Consider the following 10,796-nt stretch of genomic DNA (forward strand, 5'->3'; position numbering starts at 1 on the left):
GTGTGTGTGTGTGTGTGTGTGTGTGTGTGTGTGTGTGTGTGTGATGTTGGGAGAGCGAGATGATATTGTATGCTGTTTGAACACGAATGATTAAGTACTAAAATCTTAATGAATGTGTGTCTTAGAAATGTGTTACCTCATCGAACATATTTTCCAAACCTACATCCACCTCATGCCTAGGCTATGATCTTTACCTAGGGAACAGTTGTAAATACATATGCATGTGGATAAACCACGTATAAATCGAGTCATATCAACGCTGCACATATTTTTTTTTAGATAAAGAAAGATTAGACGAGGAACGTAATTCCTAACAACGATAACGACAACAACAAAAGCCTATAGCTACAGCAATACGCAATAACCCTTGGCACATTTCAAAATGAGTCACGTTTGTAGTCTGAGTTTCTCTAGTTTAGGCCTAGGGAATATTGTCTTAATCTACACAATGAAGTATCACAGGTACAATGTATTTTAGTTTTCAAAATACTGTAAAGCCACCGTCCGTTACATACTGACAAACTGAGAAAGCTATAGTCATAAACGAAATGTTAGTTTCAACAGCTTGACTTCAGATAGCGCTGGCTGAGTATGTCAGTTGAAACCTTGTATCTGATGAGTATCTGATATCGATTTAGATTCATCCCCATCACCAATCAACGGTCGCACGAAGGGACTATAACACAAATATATTTATCTGCAATGTATTTTTGAGTAGGTGGATAGAATCAAGGTAGAAGAATAATAACAATAGTATAGAGACTTCTCCTTTTTATCTATTAACTTTTAGGGTTGATAATAAATACATCATCGGTGCAATATCCAGGGGCACATCCCAAAATATTGCATGCTGGGATAGGGCGTAAAGAAATAAGAGAGATATCTGTGCGGCGAAACCGTGCAAGGATAATGGATAATTTGAGATGGTCACTTGAAACGATGTATTGATAACAAAGTGTGGGTGCTGGTTTGTAGATAACTAGGTTGTAATATTCTAGTCAGTACATGTAGTTTTAATATTAAGCTTCACGTTTGAGATCATAGAGACCAATAATGTCAATAAATAGACATTTTTAAAATTTCATTGCACCTTAGGGACATAACGATCCATACTGTAAAACCAATGGAAGCACTGATTCAAACACAACGCAAAGAACAAATGGGCACCAAACGGAACGGTATAGACGTTTTAATAATTTTTAATCTGAATGTTACTAGAAAATATTACAATGGTGAGACATTGATCAGTTGCGAAGAAATTTGTTATGCCAGAACATCTGTCGTAGTGTTACACGAAATACCATAGAATAAAGTCAACGACAGTGTTCAAGATTATGTGTATTCCCAAGTCCTGTTCAAAGAACTGATTCCAAAAAACAAAACGATTCCTTTAAAATTTTGGATACCCTAGAGTGAGTTTATTTTCGTTTTCGTGACATTTATGAACAGTACAAAGAAAAACACGAGCACCATCGATACATCAGCTGTTTAAACCGAACATTGTAAACGCAAAGCCGACGTTCTAAATTTTCAGGAAGTCACATTTGGGTAGCTGGAATGTGGGGAAAGTCTTCAGTAGCTACCGAAAGACTTTTATTCTAAGCTGATCTTGACTCTCTTTGTCCATCGGAAATATATGGTTCTGGATACGTTCAATCGTGTTTTCTTCAAAATCGCTAGCATAACCAGCTGTCCAAATTTCCTGTTGTGTGTTGGACGATAAAGAACGTCGTCAGCGCTTAGCTTCTAGTTTCTCTTTCATGAAGGTAAGCGATTAAAATTTAACTTTATTAGGTTACATCTTTCTCTCCAGATATAGAGCAACATAGATCGAAAAGAACACTCATATTCCGTTTTCAATCTGTAAAGACGGAAGATTTCCAACAAATCTCACTTCGGGACAGAAATTCACAGAACTTGAAACTGAAAGCATACTTTCAGCAAGTCTTCTGCCTACACATATCAAGATAAACGTTACGATACATGCTACATATGTAAAGGAAAAGAACATGGTGACAAGGGAATGTCTAAGACTGAAGAAAATATACAAAGATACAGATGTAAAGAGAAATGTTTTTAATGTCAGGAGAACGGACTTTAACCTTGTTCCGAGAAAAAGGAGACAAAGAGATCAAGCATCTAGAAGCAGAACTAGAAGATGAACCCATATCAGCACAAAAATCCAAGAAGACGAGACAATCAAAAGAAACATTACAAAAGTATGAACCCATTCCATTCAAGAAATTCTAGAGCAAAATACAGCATGCAAACGAATGTTTTAGATGTTTCATGAAATTTCATTGTGATTCTGATTTCACCAGGACATACCGAAGAAAACGCAAGTGCATAATCACCATTATCTATGTTTTCTTCTAACATGGATATAATACTCAGGCACGGACAAGGCCAGATTACCGTAGTTCTTGACTGATTGAGTGTTAAAGTACTTGTCATGAATTACAAATTTCATTGCATTCTAAATGACGCATGGAACTTTTTTCTGATTCTAATACAACATCTTAACATTTTATATAAGAAATGTATTACATAGAAAAATGCATTCTTAACAGTACTCTCAGTCTTGCAAGCGTTATCGAGAGAGCTGATTCATTTCTTACTTTAATCATTCATTGGAATTACAGTTCTCTAACATTAAAAAAAAACTATTTGGATTTATAGCTGTCACCGGTTTACTGTAAATTCATTTAAAGAATTTTTAGGATTATAACGTATTGATTCTTCTATATCTTTGATACATTTTGTTGGTTTAGCTGTTTCTTGTTACTTGTTTTAAGACCATATATTCTCAACACATGTAATACACAAATAATAACTTCGTACAAAATAAAACTATATCTATCTATAACATTAACTTTGAATTAGTCCATAACATAAAAATAGCAAAGAACTTAAAACTGCTCTTTCCGGGACATAATTTCATGAAAAATTATAAATGTACCATTATAAATCATACAAATGTCAAATAATCTTCAGATATGATTACCACAACCACTTCCAGGAAAATGAGAAGGTGAATACCACTTAATAAAGCAATAACTATTTGAGCAAAAGCAATAACTATTTGAGCAGAGATCTTCCAGTTAGATTTTTTCAAAGCTTTTAAGACATAAAAATCATTAAGAAGATGTGAAGAATGTTAGGTTTGAACAAACGAAATGCACTTTTGTGCTTAAACCTCTGAATTAAAACTTTCTAAACGATTTAAAATTGACCAATTTATACATTTTGCAGGGAACAGTTTAAGTAATCCGACAATTTCTATTCAGTCGCAACACAAGCTTCTCTTTATTTAACTTTTGCAATTACGGACATGCCTTTTGTTGATTTCATTCGATGCCCAGAAAAAGTTTTCTTATGTGAACAATTCTTACTGTACTACGAATCAATGGAATATAAAATCAAAAATAGATCTTACGGACAATCATTCTTTTATGGTTTATACTAAAACACTATTCGTTGAGTTTTTTTTAATCCCTCGTCATACATTAGAACAATAACATTTCACTGTATGCAAAATCAGAATGGCCTATAAAACGATCAGAAGTGTCACAAGAAATGCTTGCTTAATTCACAAATAATATAACTGTTAAATTAATCATCCAATGAATTTTTATTGAACGATGTTTAATAAAATCTCAGTCTACTCATGAGACAACTTTATTTTTCTTTTTTAAATTGTGCAAAGGTAAATTTCATTGATTGAAAATGTGATCAAAATCAGCAACAATAGCATCTACCAATCTGCTTGGATTTCAGTGAATATACAAATTGTTTGTCCTAGTCAATTTCCAAAGTCTATCCAGCCAAGACTTCAAAGCAAATAAAAACAAAAACGGTGTATTATTCACTTTTCATATTTTCAAGAGTTTTGTAATCAGTAATTTTGAATGCTCTTCTTTGTAACCCCAGTTTATTAACTACCAAATTAATTCAATATGGTTGACGTTCATTGCTTGATTCTGTAATCAATCTCCAACCTATCATTCTCAAGCCAATGAGGCACACTTATTTATTTATACTACGATAATATAGAAATTATTCTAAACTGATGGATATTTTACTTCTGTTAAATTAGGATCCTGTTTAGGAAAATGTTTCTCTCATGCATTAGTAAGGAAGATTGTATTAATCGTTTGATTCTAAATCACGAAAAGTGAGTGCAGCATGTTTTGGGGTTTGTAGACACTACCTCTTCTGATCCCATTTAACGAGCCAAAATACTGATGGACATTATTTACTTTGAAATACAATACTAACGCAGCAAATTCTTTGAATATTTGATTTATGTCTGATTGGAACGTCAAAGCTAAAATCGGAGATGAAGACGGAATTGATCACAAATATAATGGTATCATTTATAAAATTATTTACTCATCAGAAACCTAGGGTGCTAGAAGAAGATACAAATAAAAACAAACTAATGATTTTTGCAGAAAGCATACATGTGAGATTTTGACTCCAGCAATCAGGTTAATTCCTGATACAACTAGTGGTTTTTATACTGAACCAACACTGCCACAAACCCCTAAATTTACATTCATTTTTGACAGGAAATAGCTATTTTTAATATTTTCCTGTGATAAGGCAGCTAAACGAATCAGTATGTGCCTAAGGCATGAATAATTCACTAGTACTATAACAAATTAGCATACTTTGCATCACCCATCAACCATCTAGAATTTTAGACATTTACCTCTGTAGCAGACACACGTAAATACGTAAGCAAAGTCGGCTGCTCATTTGCAGCCCTAGTTACGCATTTGATCTCCAACGCTCGTCTAACTTTTATAGACAGTCACCAATAAGCCATCCCATTTAAAAGCCCAACTCAAAGTTAATCTAAACCACATTACAGATTTAGCTTATGTGTGAATTTATAAATGTTAGGCTTGTGATAATTAGGTTAATGCCTTCTACCTTAAACAAATAGGGGTGGTGGTGTCAAAATACGAAACTATGTATCATCAAATTGTGATAATATTCAATTAGCTCGTAGTTACATACAACCGTTCCCACCTCGAAATTCAGGCATGGAAATTAGTGTTGCTACACCAGATTTCTATGGCGAAACTCTTCAAAAATCATAGCCAGGAAATCCATCCTGTCGCGGGCCCCTTCATCGGCTGAAATCTGGAGTCGGCAGTGACCTTAAAATTATACCTCAACAAGGGATAATGATAACCAGTTGCTGCAGGAGGAAACCACTTAGCTTTCAGAAAATGATTCTATACTGACAAGAGTAGCGGAGGGCAGTACTAAGAACATGGCAGCCTTAGTGAAGAATAAACAATCATTGCATTTGGGCATTGTGTAACTGGAGGCCAAATAAACAAGTTACCGAATGAAACGAATATTTTGCAACAAAAATACGGGTCAGCAACAATACACTTTGCAATCTTGCTAAAGAGCTTTCAAATATTAAGGTAAAATCTGATTTTCCCGGAATAAACAAAAAAAACCATAAATATGACATAAACAAGTCATATAGTCGATGACCAGTCCTTAAGAGGAAATTAAGACGCTGCAAGAAAAAAAAGCGAGAAACACTTAAATAAATCATCTATTATTTAGTATTAGAAATAGCTGAAATAAAATATGGTTCTGCTTATGTGGAACCAAAATTCCTTTGTCAATAATTTAAGAGATTAGAAACTCAGGAACGGAACAAGCAAGCGTGGTGACAGAAAAATCCGAAAGTGCCGGAAAAGAATAGTAGTTAATTAATAGTTATGCAAATGATTTACTGATTAATGCATATCAATCATACATGATATAGGTCTAGGGGGTGAATGTGTTGTTGCATATATTATAGATAGTTTATCGGTAGCAACTCACAAATCAGATAAAATTGAAGCCATCTGGGAGGTTAACGAGTCCAATACAATGCGGTTTACACAATACTATGGTTTTACAATAGCTTTGAAAGATGAAACGTACATGTGAGCTCTCTGGGTGGAACGTGAGAATGGAAGGTATTTGTTCCACGTTTTAGTTTTCCTTGCATTTAATAAGGTCGATATGCTTTCTTTGCCCTTTCTATCGCAGTTAGAAATTTTGTCGTAGCCCGACTTTGTCAGATGTTGGGTAGCTCTCTGTACCTCTCATCTTACATTAAGTCATCAGAGCACAATATACCATTGTAAAGGCTTGATTGTAGAGAATGTTTTGGTTACAATGCATTGACTGATAGCTGGATGAAAGAAGGAACCTGTATTTGTCAATGTCCGCCAGAAAAGTATGATAGTTTTAATTTTTATAGAGGCTGAAATCATATGTGGAAATAACTCACCAATCATTCTAATCTTGAGAACTTAATTTGAAACAAAATAGTTGCTATTATTATATATTAAATATATACATTCTTGGCTTCTTCTTTGGAGATCAGTTTCCTTTAATTTGGTAATTTTATACCATTGAAAACAAGAATTGATATAACTAATAACCCTTTAATAATGAAGAAATGCTAAAACGATCCAAGCGTTTAAAGGCGGCTGTCCCTATTTCATGGTTGATTTATTTATGTTAAAAATCCTACATAAATGTAACAATGCATATTGTAGAATTCAAATTTAGGGCAGTTTTTAAGAAAAAATTTAAATGTGTTATTACCATATTGATGACAGTAAAAAAAAACTGTCATCCGAATGTTCATTGGCAAACAATATAGGCAATGTTAAAATATACAAAAGTGGTTTTCGCCTTTTCAAGTATATTAGCAATATAATGAGATACGATTCGAATGTTAGGGACCAGCCTTTCCTGTGGTGCTATCTAAGCGGGAGAAATGATGATGACGATGTTCCTCCATCAGTGTCTATGAGGACCCTTCAATGTCATCGATTCACTGGACGTGGGTCCGGAGATGGCTGATCAGTTCGACCCAAGTCCGGAAGAGTCTGTTGAAGTGGAGACATGGATATACAGGTTGCTGATTGGGAGTTGCGGAACTGTTGTTCCTGGGTCTGAGCAAATCAGGTTTCTCAGCTGCGTCCACCAGTCTTTTCTGCTCAAAGGCTGCCGCACCGGCATTAACTTGACAACGCTAAGCAGATCGATCAGATCAGCAGCGACGCTCTCCCGGCTGCCAGGGTCAATGTCTACGTTCTTCAGTGAGGCCTTGAGGGTGTCCATGTACCTCTTTTTCGACCACCGTGGGATCTCTTGCCTTGCTGTAACTCTCCATAGAAGACCTTCTTAGTAAGGCGTTCTACCGGCATGCGGACAACATGGCCAGCTCTTCGGAGTTGTGCCTTGCACAGCTAGTGTGGATGCTTGTCATGCCGGCCTGAGTGAGCACCTCTGTTTTCGATACCTTGTCCTGCAACCTGATTTTCAGTACTTCTTTCAGGGAGCTCATATGGAAATGGTTCCGTTTTTTAACATGGCGGCTATATACAGTCCAGGTCTCGCAAGCATAGAGGAGGATGGGGAGAACGACTGCTTCATAGACTTTGAGTTTTGTGGCAAGCTTGATGCCTCTCCTATCGCAGACAATTTAGCGGAGACTGCCAAATGTTACGCTGCCTTTAGCAATCCTGGTGTTTAACCTCATCGTCCATGTGGAATGCTTGTGAGTGGGTGCTGCCGAGATATGAGAAACTGTCTACATTTTTGAGCTTTTGGCCATTGACAGTGATGGATGGTTCCAGATAATCTTCCCCAGGAGTTGGCTGATGCAGAACATCGGTCTTGCTGGTAGAGATGGAGGGTCCGCAGTTGATGCACGCTGTAGAAAAGAGGTACATACCCTGTTTCATGCCTGCTTCCGTGCTGGAGTTGAGGACACAGTCATCTGCAAACAGGAGGTCGCGAATGTTCTCAACTTGGACTTTGGTTTTAGTTCGGTATCGAAATACTACTCCCACATCAATGGCCTTGAATGCCTCCATCAATATTGCGGAGAACGTGAGGCTGAAGAGAGTGGGAGCTAAGACGCATCCTTGTTTCGCACCATTTGTAACTGCAAAGGGTTCGGAACAGTTACCCTGGTCCTGGACTCTGGCAAGCATGCCATCATGAAAATGCATCACTATTTCAATGAATACTTTTGGACATCCAAATTTGGCCATAATCTTCCAAAATGCTTCCGGGCTGACAGTGTCGAACGCCTTAGTCAAGTCCACGAACGTTATGAATAGCTGAACATTTTGTTCAAGCCACTTTTCTTGCCTCTGCCTAGATCATGTCAATGGTGCCTCTCTCCTTTCTAAAGCCACACTGACTTTCTGGCAGTAGGCCATGATCAAGGTGCTCAGAGAGTCTATTCAGCAGTAGCCTTTTTAGGACCTAGCCTGCAATGCAGTGTAGAGATTTTCCTCTAAGGTTGTTGCAGGTTTGGCGATTGCCTTTGCATTTGTAAATGTAGATGATGGACGCTTCTTTGAATTCCTGGGGTATGCGTTTCTGCTTTCACATCCCACACACATCTCTGTTAGGCTTTTTACTAGCTTAGGCCCACCAGAATTGTAGATCTCATGTGGGATTGGGTCTACTCCTGGAGCTTTCCCACTAGACAGGAGAGCAATGGCATTATGAGTTTCCAGCACTGTTGGAGGGTCTGCCAATCTCTCGTTGTTTTCCACCTGGGGTTGACGGTTGATCGCTTCATCGTTGATGGAAGAGGGTCTGTTGAGAACACCTTCAAAGTGTTCCGCCGAGGAATTCAGCATCTTCTCCTTCTCGGTTCTGATAGTGATGTCATCGGAGCTCAAGAGTGGGTCTGTGCCTGATGTTACTGGGCCATAAACATCACAAAGAGCTCTATCTAAATTCCTCATGTCATGTCTGTCGGCAAAGAACTGAATATCATCAGCCTTTAAGCTCAGCCACGTGTCCTGCATCCTGTATTTCTTCACAGTTTTCGTCAAACCAGTCTTGGTACTTTCGCACAGTGACGCCAAGGATTTCAGATACAGCAGAGTACAGCAGATGTTTGAAGGCCGCCCATCATTTCTCTACGTCATTGGTATCAGCGTCTGTGGTTTTCAGATGGCTAGTCAGAGCTTCAGACAGAGCTTGCTCAGTGCTGCAGACTTTCAGCCTGAAACGTTGAGTCGCTTTGGGACTTTACTTCGCTTTGGACGTCTGAGAGGTTGAATTCTAAGATTCATCTTGGAAATCAGTAGCCTGCAGTCTCTTCAGCAGTCAGCGCCACACATGGCCTTGGTCACACTGACATCCTGCCTGTCATTCCTACGGACTAAGATGTAGTCGATCAGATGCCAATGTTTTACCGTGGGCGCATCCAAGTTATTGTATCACGATTAGTTAGACAGAAGACGGTGTTTGTGATCAGGAGATCATATGCTGCGCATATCCTCAAGAGTAAATGTCCATTCCTGTTTCAGTTGACAATGCCATGTCTACCAATAACTCCTTCCCACGAGATGTAATAAGCGCCAACTCTGGCGTTAAAATCACCAAGAATATTCAGCTTATCTGATTTTGGAACTGAAACAATCAGAGATTCTAGATCCTGGTAGAACATGTATTTGGCTTCCTCCTAGTTGGTCATGGATGGTGCATAAGCACTAATGAATGTGGTTTGCTTTTCCAGGTAATGGTAGCTTCAGCATTATTAGCCGTTCATTAATTCCCTTTGGTAAGATGGAGAACTTGTTCACCAAACTCGACTTGACAGCGAAACCAACTTCAGACTACGACGTTCATCGGTGCCACGTCTACTCCAGAAAAATGTGTAGCCAGCTACAACTTCAGTCAACTTGCCTCGACGGCCAAGCAAGTTTCAGTCAGGGGTTCTATCTCTATCTTGTAGCGAGTAAGTTCCCTTTTCAATCAGCGCAGTTCTTCTGTTCTGTCTGTTAGTCTTGGCACGATCCAATAGAAGGCGTTTGTTCCACGCACCAAGAATGAGGGAAACCTTTCGGGATTTATTTGTGTTTCGACCGCAAGAATGAGATTCCGTCCAGCCGCGTTAAGCTGGTTCGGGGTAGTTGAAGCAGGCCTTTCTAGGGCACCTTTTCTAGCTTCTTCCTCTTGCTACGGAGGTAAGCAGCGCTATCCTAAAAAGGTCTGCTTAGTCGCTCAGACGGCTGCCGACATCCATTTCTGTTTCTGGTCAATGGAAGACGACCCTATGGCCTGATACGCCTGCGTGCAGGTCCGCCACTACGGCTGAAAGTGCATCAACACCTGTCGCGTCGCAGCTCGCCCATCGCCATACGACTTGGGAACGGGTGATGACATAAATGACTTGCGTGTGAGTTAGATAAACGTGAGAGAGAGTTGCGCTGCGTCAGCCTCATTCTCTTATCCAGGCCCCACTTTGTGCAGCAGCAAGACGTAGTCAAGACGCCTGAAATGGAGACTGGATGCATTGGATCACCACGGTGTCCTACGTGTCTTTCCGTGCTCTTAGCGCTCCACCTGGGTCCGCCTTCCTGCCCGTTGACCAGCTTATGGTTACTCTGTGCAGTCTGCCAGGTCGAGTCTTCACATGCAATGAGTGACAAGCCCTAAACTCGCCGAGGGTTTAGGAATCTCGGTTACCCTCAATCTGGTTTAGCCGGCCAGTCGATGTCGTTGCCTGTGGTGTGGCCGCTGATCATGCTAAGCGTCTTGGATCCGCAGGTGAGAGCTGAGCGCCAAGTGGGGACGAAATGTGGACTAGCTACCCCCCAAGGGAGTACGACTACTACCCCTCAGAATAGAAGTACTACTCCTCCTTGACACCCCTTACACCAAGCGTAAGATATAATAGAGCTTTGAAGGCTGTTTGATGATAGAAAATATAATTAATGTCCAACATAATCCAA

The sequence above is a fragment of the Sinohyriopsis cumingii genome, chromosome 19 (assembly GCF_028554795.1).
Source record: "Sinohyriopsis cumingii isolate HCF-2022 chromosome 19, ASM2855479v2, whole genome shotgun sequence".
Classification (NCBI taxonomy): Eukaryota; Metazoa; Mollusca; class Bivalvia; order Unionida; family Unionidae; genus Sinohyriopsis; species Sinohyriopsis cumingii.